The sequence below is a fragment of the Salvelinus namaycush genome, chromosome 37, assembly GCF_016432855.1.
Source record: "Salvelinus namaycush isolate Seneca chromosome 37, SaNama_1.0, whole genome shotgun sequence".
NCBI classification, from domain to species: domain Eukaryota; kingdom Metazoa; phylum Chordata; class Actinopteri; order Salmoniformes; family Salmonidae; genus Salvelinus; species Salvelinus namaycush.
Window position 1 is genome coordinate 23677243 of NC_052343.1, and position 17201 is coordinate 23694443.

Below are 17201 nucleotides of genomic sequence, written 5' to 3' on the forward strand. Positions count from 1 at the left end.
ATCAAGGAATGTTTAACTTTCTCTGGTCATAGGAGTAACAACATGAATTGGTGCATTAGGCAGAAATAATTCAGTGCGACTTGAATTTCACCATCAGTTGGAAGACGGTGTCCCCACAGCTAGAACAATAAGAGAGTTTAGCAATTAACATCTTTGGTATCCCCCTTTCTCACGTAGGGTTTCCACAACATCCGTATTCGCCAGACGAAGGTCCGCCCCCATTTTCAACGGGAGCACGCTGAGCAATGCGCAGCACGAACCCTGCTAGCAGAGCGATAGAAAAAGGTCAGTTCTACTTTATGCAAATTGCATGCTGACACCGCTGTCGTTAACCAATCAGATGAGGAGTAGATCTTTGCTTGAAAATCTCCCACCCACTAAACAAAATCATAAGGTCAATGGCATGGAGAACGATTTCAGAGATTGTTGGTGTTGATGGCGGGTGAAGAGAGATTTGCACAACAATATTTGAGTGTGCTGCTAGTTAGCTATAAACATCAAGCAACCTAAACCTCAAACTGGGATCAAAGCCACCATTTATAAATGTGCTGAGTCAATTAAATTGTGAAATTTGCCCACCAAAGGATAGAAATCACCAGTTAACACGCATTATATAACATAGGAAATGCATGTTTGGTGTATAATTTACAATGTAATATGCTACCAATTGGATTATGGTATCTTAACATAATGAATCTTATATATTAAAGCTTAGGGCTCTTTCATTATGTTGTCATGACATTGATGATTATAGCTCACTTCCTGTAAAATACATAAATCTACATTCACATGAATGGGTCTTTGGGTAAAGGGAATTGTGCCTTTGACTTGCAAAAAAATGTATGTGCAAATCTCTCTTTACCCAACATTAACACCTCTGAAATACTCCATGTCACCGACCTTCTTTTTCTGTCTCTGTATTCTAAAATCATTTTCAGCAAATAAACGAGGTAGAATTACAACGCTCCCCACCCCACGCCACATCATTTTCCTTTTTGATATGTTTCATTAGACTAAAATTGCCAGCTAATTTTCATCTGATTAGTATGCTATATAAACAGTTCAATGTCAATAACATGTTCTAATATGTTTGTTCTGGTTACACTGATAAAATCACCAATGTCTCTATTAAATTAGTTATATTTCTTTGTGCATTTATTGGGGAAAAAACGTCTTGCAATCAAGAGATGTCCTCTGAAAAAGTCTCAAAAGAAAGGTGGATAATGAAAATAGAAGTTTCAGGGAAGAATGGACAGAGAAATGGGCATTCTTACCATCTTTCTCCACTGTCAAACCAGAGTGTTTTGTTCCCAACCAAACTGTTGCTGTTTGCAAATAATTTAATATTAGACATCCTTATAAATCCAAGCATGGCACTTCCAAAAGTTACCTTTCCACCCAGACAGAGGCTTGACCGACGCAGAACAACTTAGGCTTCAACTGCTGGCTACTCCTCCGTTGCTTAACCCAACAACAGAAGTTCTTCCCTAAAAGCTGCCTGGGTTTCATTTATTTGTATTTATTTATTTAACCTTTATTTAACTAGGCAGGCCAGTTTAAGAATAAATTCTTATTTACAGTGACGGCCTACCAAAAGGCAAAATGCCTCCTCCAGGGACTGGGATTAAAAATTTAATAAAAATATAGGACAAAACACAAACATCTTCTCTTTTCAGAAAATGAAAAGCTCAATTAATAGGGATAGCAAAGTCAATGTTTTTCTCTCCTCCAATATTGAAGGCTGCAGCTCAGCTTCAGAATGTCATAGTGAGGAATCAATACATCCAGATATGCAGATATCTGTGTGAATTTTAAAGCTTGTTTCTAGCATAAGGCAGCATGGTGTTAAGCGTTGTTATAGGACGCTTTATATTATCTGGATACTTTTTGATTTATTTCAAAATATAAAGCTAACAATAGGTATCCTTTTTGTACTTTTCTTTAACAAAGGGTATGGCATACCCTCACTCAATTTGAACCCTGGTTTTAACCTAACACACCAAGCCCTTCCCAGACACGGAGGTATTTAAGGAGTGCATGATGACAGTATTGGAGGATTTGGCTATAACAACACATTTATGGATATCATAATTCCGTCTGTCAAACCAAGCCTTCTTGTTATTAGCGAAGTCGAATTAAAATAAAGACAATTGTTGAAATGAATTACTTTCAGCGCCATTTGCTGTCCACCTCTGTTTGATTATGCCGCAGCCGCTCCAAAGCTGATGTCTGCCCTGTTGCCTTTTTAGTTGACTTTCTCCTGCACTCTCTCCTCATAACTTAATGATTGAAAAAGTGTCTGCCTCATAACATTGTAATACATTTGGTCTCCAGTCTATGAGCTACAGAACCAGTTTGGCTACTATTGGCTACTACTCTTTTTACCGTAGCCTACATCCTTCATGTTGAAATTAATTTTATGACCCGCCGCAGCGCTGCGTCTCCCCAACAGCACCCTGGAGAGGCGCGCTGGGCATGAACAAGCTAAATATTTTGCGCCCCTGCCGTTGGCTTATCAGGGGGTGGCATCAACACTCACCTAAAATGCCCTTATGCGCTGGTTGACTGAAATTGTCATTGTTTTGGGGCAGAATTATGTGAGGTGTTATGTGTTGTTGTTGGAGGTGCGTCTTGGTCAGTTTATCTCAGAAAGGCGACTGCCTAATCCTGCCAAATGAGCGGGCCCAGTTGCGATTTTAGCATGTACATTTTGGTGGGGCAAAAAATAACAAGTGGGATGCATGCCAGCAAAGCCACAACACTAAACAATACATTAATTGCACTAGGTGATGAACTGTGCCCACAAACTGTTAGGGCCTACATAAAGCTGTCCCAACAGCAGTCCCAAAATCTAACCACTGTTACACCTGGCTATCAGCTGAGCCTTGTCTGGCAGCGAAACAGTTCATTCGGCCTCATTTACTGCTTTAAAAAAAAACATAGCTGATATGGCTGACTTGCCAAATGTGGTTTCTAATGACAATTGAGATGTACAAACTATGGCATAAGTGGCAATCCATAATTTCGATTAAGACATTAATGAGCGAGCTAGGATGGACGTAGTCAATATAACTATTTGTTTAGCGTTTTTGAAATGTACAGCGACAGAATTCAGAACATCGGCTGTTCTTAGTGTTCTCCCTGTACACCAAGTCAGAACCATAGGATAAATAAAGGGGGCATATAAGCAGACAATGAAAGCTCTTACAAAATGTGATGATTACATTTCCCTAAAACAGGTTATAGGCTACATGTACACCACCAAGCCAGAACAGTAGGCAAAATAAAGACGGTTAAATAGACCAAATTATTAGGGTGAGGCACATGGGCTACTAACAGCTTATTACACAACATACACTAAGTATTACTCTCTTAGCTGCAGTATACATATCTCCCTGACATATTACATAATTTATGTAGCAGCATACAAGACATTTTTGGACTCACCTTGTTGTGCTGTGCTCACTTGAACAGGAAGGTGGCACGGCGGTACTCCGTGGGCAAATTTTGTCATCAAAGTCTTGCATTTTCTGGATTTATGGTGCTTTCAAGACAACTGGGAACTCTGATGGGAAAATAACAAAGTTGAATCATGATGATGTCATTGATCTTCAGGTTGTAGCTCTTGAAAGAGGCCTGCGTTCCCGACTTACAATTCTGAGTTGGATGACCGTTCAAAATGTATTCCCAGTCGGAGCTCATTTTTTCCAAAAATCCCAGTTGTCTTGAACTCACTGAAGTCAAGTTTTCGCAGTTCCGCGTTAACAGTTGTTTTGAGCGCGGGACAAATCATGCTTCATTGACAGCATGGCCAATGTTGAATGTTTATCATTTTAAACTTGGAAAAGAGACACTTCATCCCAGATTTGGGACCACACACACCCACTCCACTGAATAGCAGGCTAGTGATTGCTTTGCAATGCTTGCAATTAGCCACTGTCACTGATTCCTTCCAAACCACTCATTGTTGAATTTGCTATTTCCAACTTGTGTAATGCTTATGGCCAATGAGCACTGATACGTTTTATCTATAATTTCTCATCATATGACAAGGATTAAAAAGGATTTGCCGGTAGATTGTCGTCTTGATTCATGATGATGACTGCTAGCTAAGATTTTGAAAGTATTCTGTTGACATGATCAGTCCAATCAAAGCTACTGTAGATATGTGATTTGACATCATTTTATCTGTGGCCAATGACCTTGAGCCTTCTTGTATAGGCACTTCTAATGTAACTCTATGGCAGCAACCAAGGGGTTTGAAATTGAGGTCTACCCTTAGATTTTATTAGCTAAAAATGTGGGGCTCAAAACAGGCTCTGCCCCACCTGCCCTGATTGACAGGTCACCACTGAGCATGCTGGCTATGATGGTAACATTCAACCATACAGGTTTCAACCGGAATATAGCGAAGACTATTTGAAACAAAGAGTTGGATTTATCTAACGTTAGAATCTCATTTTTAGCCAGTGATGCCAGCACCAAGAAGGCAAATGTCAAATACGGTGCCTAGCTAAGTTATTTTTCCATCAAGCCACCTAGCTAACTTTAGTTAATCTACTGAAACCCATATGTTGTATTGCTGGCTGACATACTACTGTGTTACAGTGGGAGGAAATCCAATAATTTTTCTGTTTGCTAACTAGCAATGACTAAAAATAGAATATATTTTGTATCACGACTGTAAAACCTCTTCTCTTTTTGGTTGTAGATATGGCTAGCTACTAAACAGCAAGTACAACCAGCCACCTAAAGCTAGGTTTACTGGCAGACGTTAGCACATGACTGGAGTTGGAGGTTTCTCAGGGATTGGAGAAAGAAAGCAATTTTCTGGAAAGATGGCGGAAGCAGATGTTGAGGTAGATTCTCTAACGGCGGTAGAATCAAGGAGAATTGGAATATTGTCCAAATGAAAGGAAAACGAAGCAAAGTAGAGTACAGTGATGAGAATGTCACTTCGTATCTTGTAGGAGTACGGTTTATAAATGAGGAGCAGTTGATCGAATTACCAATCTTGAGGAATCCATTTGAGATATCCAAACTGGTGGAGAGAGTGCTGGGAAGAGTGAAGGCTGTGAGGATCACGAGAGACAGGTTGGTTTAGATTTTTTTGTGCTTCTGAGGATCAGAAGAAACGTGTGTTGCGTCTCACCTGATTTGATAAGTTTGAAGTGTTGTGTGTGTCTCTTAGGAACATCGCACCCCTCAAGGAGGTTATATCTGGAGTCTCGTGGGAAGTAGATGTTGAAGAGATTAAAAATATTCCGGGAGTGATTGATGCACATCGGATGAATCGTGAGGTGAATGAAGAAAACGTGAAGAGTATCTGTTCTTTTTTAATATGGAGTCTATCCCTACTCATGGTGCAGTTGGGGTATATTAACTACAGAGTCAGAGCATTTATCCCAAGACCAATGCAGTGTGATCATTGTAAAGCTTTTGGTCATGACCAAAGAAAAATATTTATTGGGCGAAGGAGTTACATGGAATATTATCACAAGCCGTACCACCCTCTCAGGCCCAGAGCCTGAAAAGGGAGATATGGATAATTGGAAGAAGTGGGAGTTTTTGTCAATGTACTATTTTTATTTGAGTGTATTATGTTAGTTTCCCTATCACGTATGGATTATCTTTTACCTTGTTTTGGTTTCAACCCGTTCAGTTGGTGGCAGCAATACACCTTTTTGGGTTGTAGTCTGCCATAAAACACACAGAAGGACTGGTGTTGGCTAGCCAGTTAGTAGCCTGGTGCCTGCCAACTTTTATGCGCCACACCTCGCATTTGTAACTTGTTTGCAAACGTGTCAGATCAGCAACTGTAAATATTTTCACTAGCTAGCTATGTAACATAATTGATGAAGGTTGACCATGGTTATGACCCTGGATGCATTTAAATCAAAATTATAGACATGACGCAAGATACTATTCCAAACAGATGTAAATAACAATTATTGCATATCCAGCAAGATAGCTAGCTAAGTTTACTAGCAAAGTGAGAAACAATACAACAATTTACTGTTGTAAATCTCTAAAACTGAAGCTGGTTTTACAATAAAAAAATATTTGCCTAAGCATGCCTGATAGTAGTATCTACCACAGCAGTGTCTGTCTGCCTACCTAGGCTCATTTGTACAGTCTGGTACCTGTGCAAAGATTGAGGGTGATGCCTTGTTTCTTTCTATTAGGGTAGATATTGTTGTAAATGTAATCTCTGTGCCTGCGAACATGTATGCCTGTTCAACTAGTCTATATCACGTTTTAGGGAAGACCCAGATGCAGACAGTGTCGAAGTAACACATGTTTATTACTAGAACAGGGGGCAGGCAAAACAACAGGTCAAGGACAGGCAAAGATCAGTAATCCAGATCGAAGTCCAAAAGGAACACAACAGCAGGCATCAGGGTCCGGGCAGGCATAGGTCAAATAATCCAGTGTGGTGGTTCAAGGTACAGGACGGCAGGCAGGCTCAGGGCAGGCAGAATGGTCAAAAACAGGAACCAGACAGGAGCAAGGGGAAAACCACTGGTATGCTTGACGAACAAAACAAGCTGGCAACAGTCAGAACACAGGTATAAATACACAGGGGATAATGAGGGGAGATGGGAGACTCCTGGTGGGGGGTGGAGACAAGCACAAAGGCAGGTGAAACAGATCAGGGTGTAACAGTCTACCCTAATGTTGATGTCATGCTGGCATGGTTCAACTGTCATGCTGGCATGGTTCGAACTGTACAAACAGAGTACAATTTTGTTTGTTATTTTTTTAAATATATTTTTCACCTTTATTTAACCAGGTAGGCCAGTTTGAGAGCAAGTTCTCATTTACAACTGTCGACCTGGCCAAGATAAAGCAAAGCAGTGTGACAAAAAACAACAACACAGAGTTACACATGGGATAAACAAAAGTACAGTCAATAACACAATTGAAAAATCGATATACAGTGTGTGCAAATTGAGTAAGGAGGTAAGGCAATAAATAGGCCATAGTAGCGAAGTAATTACAATTTAGCAAATTAACACTGGACTGATAGATGTGCAGATGATGATGTGCAAGTAGAAATACTGGTTTGCAAAAGAGTGCAAGTAGAAATACTGGTTTGCAAAAGAGCAAAAAAAACAATATAGGGATGAGGTAGGTAGTTGGATGGGCTATTTACAGATGGGCTATGTACAGTTGCAGCGATCGGTAAGCTGCTCAGACATTTGATTCTTAAAGTTAGTGAGGGAGATATGTCTCCAACTTCAGCGAATTTTTGCAATTCGTTCCAGTCATTGGCAGCAGAGAACTGGAAGGAAAGGCGGCCAAAGTAGGTGTTGGCTTTGGGGATGACCTGTGAGATATACCTGCTGGAGCGCATGCTACAGGTGGGTGTTGTTATGGTGACCAGTGAGCTGAGATAAGGCGGGGCTTTACCTAGCCAAGACTTATAGATGACCTGGAGCCAGTGGGTCTGGCGACGAATATGTAGCGAGAGCAGGCCGACGAGAGCATACAGGTCGCAGTGGTAGGTGGTATATGGGGCTTTGGTGACAAAACGGATGGCACTGTGATAGACTGCATCCAGTTTGCTGAGTAGTGTTGCTGAGGCTATTTTGTAAATGACATCGCCGCAGTCAAGGATCGGTAGGATAGTCAGTTTTACGAGGGTATGTTTGGCAGCTTGAGTGAAGGAGGCTTTGTTGCGAAATTGGAAGCCAATTCTAGATATAATTTTGTATTGGAGATGCTTAATATGAGTCGAAGGAGAGTTTACAGTCTAGCCAGACACCTAGGTATTTGTAGTTGTACACATATTCTAAGTCTGAACCATAAAACTAAATGAGTGGTGATGCTAGTCGGGCGGGCGGGTGCAAGCAGCGATCGGTTGAAGAGCATTCATTTAGTTTTACTAGCGTTTAAGAGCAGTTGGAGGCCACGGAAGGAGTGTTGTATGGCATTGAAGCTCGTTTGGAGGTTTGTTAACAGTGTCCAAAGAAGGGCCAGATGTATACAGAATGGTGTCATCTGCGTAGAGGTGGATCAAGGAATCACCCGCAACAAGAGCGACATCATTGATATATACAGAGAAAAGAGTCAGCCCGAGAATTTAACCCTGTGGTACCCCCATAGAGACTGCCAGAGGTCCTGACAACAGACCCTCCCATTTGACACACTTAACTCTATCTGAGAAGTAGTTGGTGAACCAGGCGAGGCAGTCATTTGAGAAACCAACGCTGTTGAGTCTGCCGATAAGAATACGGTGATTGACAGAGTCGAAAGCCTTGGCCAGGTCGATGAAGACGGCCGCACAGTACTGCCTTTTATCGATGGCGGTTATGATATCATTTAGTACCTTGAGCGTGGCTAAGGTGCACCCGTGACCAGCTCACAAACCGGATTGCACAGTGGAGAAGGTACGGTGGGATTCGAAATGGTCAGTGATCTGTTTTTGAACTTGGCTTTCGAAGACTTTAGAAAGGGAGGGCAGGATGGATATAGGTCTGTAACAGTTTCGGTCTAGAGTGTCACCTCCTTTTGAAGAGGGGGATGTACGCGGCAGCTTTCCAATCTTTAGGAATCTTGGGCAATACGAAAGAGAGTTTGAACAGACAAGTAATAGGGTTTGCAACAATGGTGGTGGATCATTTTAGAGAGGGTCCAGATTGTCTAGCCCAGCTGATTTGTATGTATCCAGGTTTTGCAGCTCTTTCAGAACATCTGCTATCTGGATTTGGGTGAAGGAGAAGCTGGGGAGGCTTGGGCAAGTAGCCGCGGGGGGTGGGGAGCTGTTGGCCGGGGTTGGGGTAGCCAGGAGGAAAGCTTGGCCAGCCGTAGAGAAATGCTTATTGAAATTCTCGATTATCGTGGATTTATCGGTGGTGACGGTGTTTCCTAGCCTCAGTGCAGTGGGCAGCTGGGAGAAGGTGCTCTTAATCTCCATGGACTTTACAGTGTCCCAGAACTTTTTGGAGTTAGAGCTACAGGATGCAAATTTCTGTTTTCAAAAAGCTAGGCTTTGCTTTCCTAACTGACTGTGTGTATTGGTTCCTGACTTCCCTGAAAAGTTGCATATCGCGGGGACTATTCGAAGTTAGTTCAGTACGCCACAGGATATTTTTGTGCTGGTTGAGGGCAGTCAGGTCTGGAGTGAACCAAGGGCTATATCTGTTCTTAGTTCAACATTTGTTGAATGCGGCATGCTTATTTAAGATGGTGAGGAAATTACTTTTAAAGAACAACCAGGCATCCTCTACTGACGGGAGGAGGTCAATATCCTTCCAGGATACCCGGGCCAGGTCGATTAGAAAGGCCTGCTCGCCGAAGTGTTTTAGGGAGCGTTTGACAGTGATGAGGGGTGGTCGTTTGACCGCGGACCCATAACGGATGCAGGCAATGAGGCAGTGATTGCTGAGATCCTGATTGAAAACAGCAGAGGTGTATTTAGAGGACAAGTTGGTCAGGATAATATCTATGAGGGTGCCCATGTTTACGGATTTAGGGTTGTACCTGGTGGGTTCCTTGATAATTTGTGAGATTGAGGGCATCTATCTTAGATTGTTTTACAGACGACCTGGACATCTTCCTGGAGTGGATTCTAGATACAGAAACATAATTCCTTTGCCTGCTTGTGTCATTGTAGGTGAATTGTATCCCTCTCGAAGGATTAGACATTATGCTCGATTTCAAAAATATTAATTTCAGGAGCTGAATGGCCTTTTGATCATAGCACTCCTCCCACAGCTTTACAAGTATTCCCTGAATTTACTGTATGTTTCTAGGCCTAGCCTACACTAAAGGTCACGCTAGTCAGTCGCCTGTTTTACCTGTCTATGAAGTGTTCCAAGGCAATACCTGTGCAGTGATTTGAAAGCCAGTCTGCTGCACTCTGTACGAATGTATGTTTTAACCAGGATTAAAGTGAATATTAAACTTGATTAGGATAAATTATTTATGAATTATTAGTATAGTAGGCCTACAGTAGCATTAGAATGAACAGCCTAGGCCTATAGATCGATATAGGCTTTGTGTCATACTGTAGGTAGACGATTTCATTAACTCATCTATCACTATTCATATCATACACCCATAAAGATACATGTAGAAAGTAGGCCTCGTAAAATAGCTAATTATGATTTTTTTAAAGATCACACATTCTTCTGTCATATTGATCATTTTGTGTTGAAGCTGCAGCCTGGGATTCGAAAAACATTCTGGGATTTTAGCTAACAGCTGAGGTATGGGGCTGAAATGTAACCACTCTCATTTATAGACTGAGCTATGAATGGAAAGACTGATCAACCATTGGATGTTGTAAAGCTGTACAGTGTTTGTTTATAATTACAGTACATTGTTTACAAACAATGGAGTAAAACAAGCTCTTATTTTGGGTTCTTATGGGGTCAGACAGTTGAATTTAACAATGATCAATGGCTATTCAATTCATTTAAAAGTCTATTAATCGATGCACCAACCAAATCAATTTCATAGTAATTTGCTACACACAGGTGGCATTTGAACTGGTGCTGGGCAAGAGATGTGTAGCCTACAGCAGTAACATGGCCAATACATTTTTTAATAGCCTACTTTGCATTTGTTTGTTTTTTTCATTTGGTTTCACAGGATGCATCTTTTAAGCCAGGATCAAAGTGAATAGTCAACTTAATTATGATAAATTGTATATTAATCAATAACATAGTAGCCTACAGTAGCTATAGAATTAACAATGTAAAGTTGAAAATAAAATAAGAACTAAAGAAACATTTTACTTTTGATTTTGATGCCCCATGAAGCCACAAGATATTATCTGACCAGTTTTGCAAGGCGAAACGTGAACTACAAAACTCTGCAGCCTACAGTAGACTAGGCTAACCTATGTGGCATTGGTAGCCTATTTCATTAACTCGCCTATCACTATTCATATCATATACACTCAGTGGCCAGTTTATTAGGTACACCCGTTCACTAAAATGGACTGTGATTCATCACTCCAGAGAACTCGTTTCCAGAGTCCAATGGCGGCGAGCGTTACACCACTCCAGCCAATGCTTGGCATTGCACATGGTGATCTTAGGCTTGTGCGGCTGCTTAGCCAAGCAAACCCATTTCATGGAACTCCCAACAAACAGTTAATTTGGAACTCGGTAGTGAGTGTTGCAACCGAGGACAGATTATTTTTACGCTCTATGCACTTCAGCACACAGCGGTCCTGTTCTGTGAGCTTGTGTGGCACACCACTTCACAGCTGAGCAGTTGTTGCTCCTAGAGGTTTCCACTTCACAATAACAGCACTTACAGTTGACCGGGGCAGCTCTAGCAGGGCAGAAATTTGAAGAACTGACTTGTTGGAAAGGTGGCATCCTATGACGGTGCCACTTTTGAAAGTCACTGAACTCTTTAGTAAGTTCATTCTACTGCCCATGTTTGTCTATGGAGATTGCATGGCTTTGTGCTCGATTTTATACACCTGTCTGCAACTGGTGTGGCTGAAATAGCCAAATCCATTCATTTGAGGGGGTGTCCACACACTTTTGTATATATAGTGTATTATGTTATTCTCACTCAGCTGTGTTTCACAAGTAATACAACAAGTTATATATTACCGGTATGATCATACACCTACATTTTAATTATAATTTTCAGAAGAACAACATTGGCAGGGCAATTCAAGAATAGTGATAATGTATTGGGCCTACTGTAAATGTGGCCATTGCTAGATCATTTTTCAAGACGTTTAAATGTTCAGAAATTACCATCAGGATCAAATCATAACCATGGTGGCTATAGAGGGTGCCAAACAGTTCAACACCTCAGGAGTAAATGTCAGTTGGCTTTTCATAGGCAGGTATTCAAAGTGTCTCTCCCTGCAGCAGCATATAGCACATTAGTGTCCCCTACTTCCTGCTTATAGAACTTCCTTATACCATAGCACTTACTGTATCAGTATGACCTTAAACCCTCCGTGTCTCACAGCAGGTTGACCCCATGCTGACCCCAGAGGAGCGCCAACTCAACGATGCCGAACCTTTGCTACGAAAACCCCACCTACAAATTCTTTGAACAAATAAACTGAGGCGTTGGGTGTGGCCTCCCGGTCATGCCCAATCACACGAGGTGCTCCCTTTCGGTCTCAGTCAGACCACCTATGATGTATTAAGACGTATCATTACGACCAAAACTTTAATGTAACTTGACAAGCAAATAGGGGGTATATGCCCCAAACCTCTGACTAACCATGTCCCCACATCAGTTTTTGGAATGTAAACCAGTAACAGACGTATTACCAACTGACCCATCCTCTTACTCTTCTGGTCTAGAATAAAGGGGTGGACATTAATGCCACAGTGTAACAATCATCTCCTTTGGAGAGATTGACTCCTGTCTACTTGGATAGGAATGCCATTGGATTGGATTGAGTTGACCCCCTTATTCTTAATAAAATGGATTGATATTTGTCAGAAACTGACTCAATGTTTAACTGTGCATTTTGCTTTGTTCTGTATGTCATCTGTTTATTCTTTATTGGATTGTGTTACAGCTCTGATTCATTATATTCCAGTTCAGATAAATGGTGTAAAATGTGAACAAACAATATAGTATAGCTGATCTAAAACTCCACACAAACTAGTTCTCTATCTAAAGCTACAATGACTGACATGATGACCACCAAGCCAACCCCACATCCATGAGTCAATGAAGGACATCTTCTTTCAAAGCCAGGCACAGTTGTAAAGGTTAAGCAGAGATGAGGAGGTTGGGTAGTTATAATGAATGAAGCAGAGATGAGGAGGTTGGGTAGTTATAATGAATGAAGCAGAGATGAGGAGGTTGGGTAGTTATAATGAATGAAGCAGAGATGAGGAGGTTGGGTAGTTATAATGAATGAAGCAGAGATGAGGAGGTTGGGTAGTTATAATGAATGAAGCAGAGATGAGGAGGTTGGGTAGTTATAATGAATGAAGCAGAGATGAGGAGGTTGGGTTGGGAATGTGAGGTATTGAAGCTTGATTAACTTAGTTGTTACTTAGGTATTACTTACACCAACATATATTATCAATCCATAGTAAAATGGGTTGGTGGTCTTTTGATATTCAGCCCAACCTCATCCTTCAGTCTGTGGCATCTGACATAACCGGCACCCAGAGCCTATTCCATGTGATGTGAACTATATAATTGAACTAATGTACCAAATGTACCATTTAAGTGAATGACTGCTACCTAAAAAAATTGTAACAAAGTGATGAGAAGTCCATTATTTTAATGAAAGCATGCAGATTTGGTGTATGATGCTACCGTCTTTGTGTTGTTCCTGTTCTTTGCTTTTGATAAGATGGAAATGTGACAGATTAAAATGGACAGTGTAAATATCTTTAGAAAAAAACATGACTTCAAAATAGACATTTCTAGAGTGAATTTGCATCAGTGTAATGGAATAATAACAAAAAAGAAGAATACCTTGTGCTGTTCAGAGAGAGAGAACATTTTCCTAACATGGCTGATTGAAAACGGACTGTTGTAAAAACCAGCACAAGATGACACAATTAACTTCTGACTGAATGTATTTTAGGTAGACGTTGAGACTCCATTTCCTCTTCGATAGTGCATCACTCCCCTAGTAGAACCCCAAGGACTAACCTGTAATCAGTAGACAAGCTACATGTCCAAAACCTTCCTCATTATCTCACTGTAGTTTAACACTGAATGTCTCTTTTCACTATTTGCAGGTTTGAATGAGAACAGTGGGATGTCAATCATTGTTGTGGTGCAATGGACTTCAGCATTATGGAACATAGTGATGTTGGCAAACATGGTGATATTGGGTAACAGTTGCATGTAAGGGAGGTACGCCGAGGACTGGACTATTGCTCAGATTGGGTGGGACCACAATATTTGCTCTAGCACACCTTAGTGAGTTATTTTCAGTTTATTGCTTCAAATTCAAGTGTAATCTTTATTAGGGACATGGCAGGTTTCAGGCAGGATGAACATATAGACGCTGTATATAAACCAGTTGAATGTTAGTCCACTAGGGAGATGTTGCATCTCACTGATGCATCTGTAACAGTTAGTATGATCAATATCAAATCAAATCAAATCAAATTTTATTTGTCACATACACATGGTTAGCAGATGTTAATGCGAGTGTAGCGAAATATCATTCACTGTATATAGATAACAAGGGATTGTCCCCTTTTCAATGGCTGATTGTTACCTTTTAAAACACCACCAGTCCTGAAACATCCTTAGAGGTTCATCATTTATTTATAACTCATGGCTAGGTTGTTCTGCTGTTGTGTACTCCATGAAACCACTGGTGACACAAGGGAGTAATTTATTGATCACATCAGAGGAGATGTGGCTGATTTCACCCTCAAACCGTTCTGTTTTATTATTCAAACACTGCTTTGAATATGGGGAAGATGAGTTCAAATACTTGACCTCAGAGATTTGAATTTTCCATGTATTGCTTTTGGATTGTAGGAATCACAGGTTGTGGTTACTGCATCAAGATAATTAGAGAGCTGAGGTAGTCTTTGTATAATTTGTACAGCTCTGTTTCGTGAAAAACGTATGTTCACAGTTTAAGTCAGTTGAACCTTGTATCGATACTACTGAAACTATAGAAGAGAATAAGCTTGCCTGTGTTTCCCCAAAGACTCAAGGTTTTCCTACCAGCATTTAGCAGATGTAGAATGGTGTATACTGTAGTGACTGAACACACATTTGTATGTCCTCTCTTGATTAAGATACTTCTATGTTGGCCTTCCTCCCCTCCCCAGCCAATGAAAATGTAAACAATTATATGGAGAGTTTAATTGCTGCATTATTGCCTTTTACAATGCTGTGTTTTGGATGTAATTATGTATTTTTTATTTCTAAGTAATAATCAATTCGATTGAGGGTCATGTTTTCTCACTGTATGAAAAATGTAATAGCTTGTATAAGAATACCTATAGGCACCCTAAAGAGGTTAAGTGATGTCTAACAGTTCAGATACAGTAGACATACTCTGTCAGTAAGTCTATAACTAAATTGTCCATGGTGTGGCACCAAGCACAACTATGATCAAATTATTGCTCTGCCAGACACTGTTACTGACTGTACAGTATATAATGCGAACTAAACCCATTTTGACTATACTCTGATTGGAATGATACTGATGACATCACTGAGGGAGCTGATCTTCAAATCCATTCAGAACTTGACCAAACACATGCTTTGCTCTAGAAGAGGTCAGACAACTGACTAATTTAACCAATTGTCCCTGAGCTATGTTGAGTGTAATTCATGTGCAAGAAATCTGAGCAATGGAGATCTGATTAAGCTAATTAAAACTGTAATAAAATGACAAATGACCTACGAAACACTGGCTCTGTTTCTTTAATCGCTGTTCTTCACCTCTGAATGAGAGTATTTGTGGATGTATAATATCCTCTATGGGATCACTAACATGCTGGCTACACTGAGCGTGCGTCCATGTGCGCCATCGCAAGCATGTTGATTTTGTCCATCCATAACAGACGCGATCCGGACACGCATGTTTAAATATCAAAACGAACTCTGAACCAACTATATTATTTTGGGGACATTTAGCTAGTTAGCAAGCTGTTGCTAGCGAATTTGTCCTGGGATATAAACATTGGGTTGTTATTTTACATGATATACCTGAAATGTGTTCTATACTCCAACAATTAATCCACAGATAAAAGGGTAAACCTAATTAGTTTCTAGTCATCTCTCCTTCTTCTATGGACTTTATATGACGGTTGGCAACCAACTTTAAGGTGCATTACCACCACCAACAGGACCTCAGTTCAGCTTTCAATCACTCATATGGGTATATGCACCTAAAAACCAATGAGGAGATAGGAAAGGCGGGACTTGCAGCGCGTTAAGCGTAAAAAGTAGAACTAAGTTATTTTTTTGCGTCTGGCTTCTCAGACTCTGAAAAACATGTATGTGTACATTTATTTTGCAGTGCTCATGTGAGAAAAGCGGGCGGTGTGGTCAGCATATAAGAGAGAGTACACAAGCTTGTCACAGTTATCACCAGAGATATGTATTCTTATTGTATTTCTGTGGTTTTAAAACAGTTATGGAGTCACCACCCATAGGAACGTGGAGTGTTTTAAGTATGGCTGGGTGTATTGTTGATCAAAGTCGTTTGATTCAGTTGACGATGAATTGTTGCTAGCTAGACTCAGTAACATTGGAATCAGTGAAGTGGCAGTAAATTGGTTTAGGAACTTTCTTTCTGACAGAACACTGTATATACTGTCACGACTTCCGCCGAAGTTGGTCCCTCTCCTTGTTCGAAAGGCGTTCAGCGGTCGACGTCACCGGTTTTCTAGCCACCACCGATCCACTTTTCATTTTACATTTGTTTTGTCTTCATTGTACACAGCTGGTTTTCATTCCCATAATTATGTTCCTTATTTAACCCTCTGGTTTCCCCATGGTTTTGTGCGTGTTTGTTCATTGTAAGTTAGTCTGTATTTGTGAGCTTGATTATTTTCCTTCTTGGAATATTTGTTGTTTTGAGTAAAGTTACGTGAATTACTCATCTGTGTCCTGCGCCTGACTCCGCCTTACCTGCTACACCTAGACGCCTTACATATACTGACAATCACAAATCTACCTTTCTTGAGATGAATAGAGGTGTGCCCCAGGGTTCCATTTTAGCTCCTGTGTTGTTATCAATTTTTGTTAATGATTTGGGAAATGTGATGCAACCAGCAGAGCTGCATCTACAGTTGAAGTCGGAAGTTTACATACACTCAGGTTGGAGTCATTAAAACTCGGTTTTCAACCACTTCACACATTTCTTGTTAACAATCTATAGTTTTGACAAGTCGGTTAGGACATCTACTTTGTGCATGACAAAAGTCATTTTCCAACAATTGTCTACAGAGATTATTTTACTTATAATTCACTGTATCATAATTCCAGTGAGTCAGAAGTTTACATACACTAAGTGCCTTTAAACAGCTTAGAAAATTCCAGAAAATTATGTCATGGCTTTAGAAGCTTCTGATAGGCTAATTGACATCATTTGAGTAAATTGGAGGTGTACCTGTGGATGTATTTCAAGGTCTACCTTCAAACTCTGTGCCTCTTTGCTTGAATCATGGGAAAATCAAAAGAAATCAGCAAAGACCTCAAAGAAAAGTGTAGACCTCCACAAGTCTGGTTCATCCTTGGGAGCAATTTCCAAATGCCTGAAG

General features: G+C 40.6%; 2 long non-coding RNA genes across 2 annotated transcripts; one reads left to right on the forward strand and one right to left on the reverse strand.

The window, feature by feature from the left end:
* Positions 1-176: 176 nt before the first annotated feature.
* LOC120030783 lies at positions 177-15334 on the forward strand. The gene is made up of 3 exons (XR_005473684.1): positions 177-285; positions 11950-12729; positions 12767-15334. It is a non-coding gene; the product is annotated as an uncharacterized LOC120030783 (long non-coding RNA).
* On the reverse strand, positions 6286-12052 carry LOC120030784. Its single transcript, XR_005473685.1, has 2 exons — positions 11913-12052; positions 6286-6548 (listed from the first exon to the last, which is right to left on the reverse strand). It is a non-coding gene; the product is annotated as an uncharacterized LOC120030784 (long non-coding RNA).
* Positions 15335-17201: the final 1867 nt, after the last annotated feature.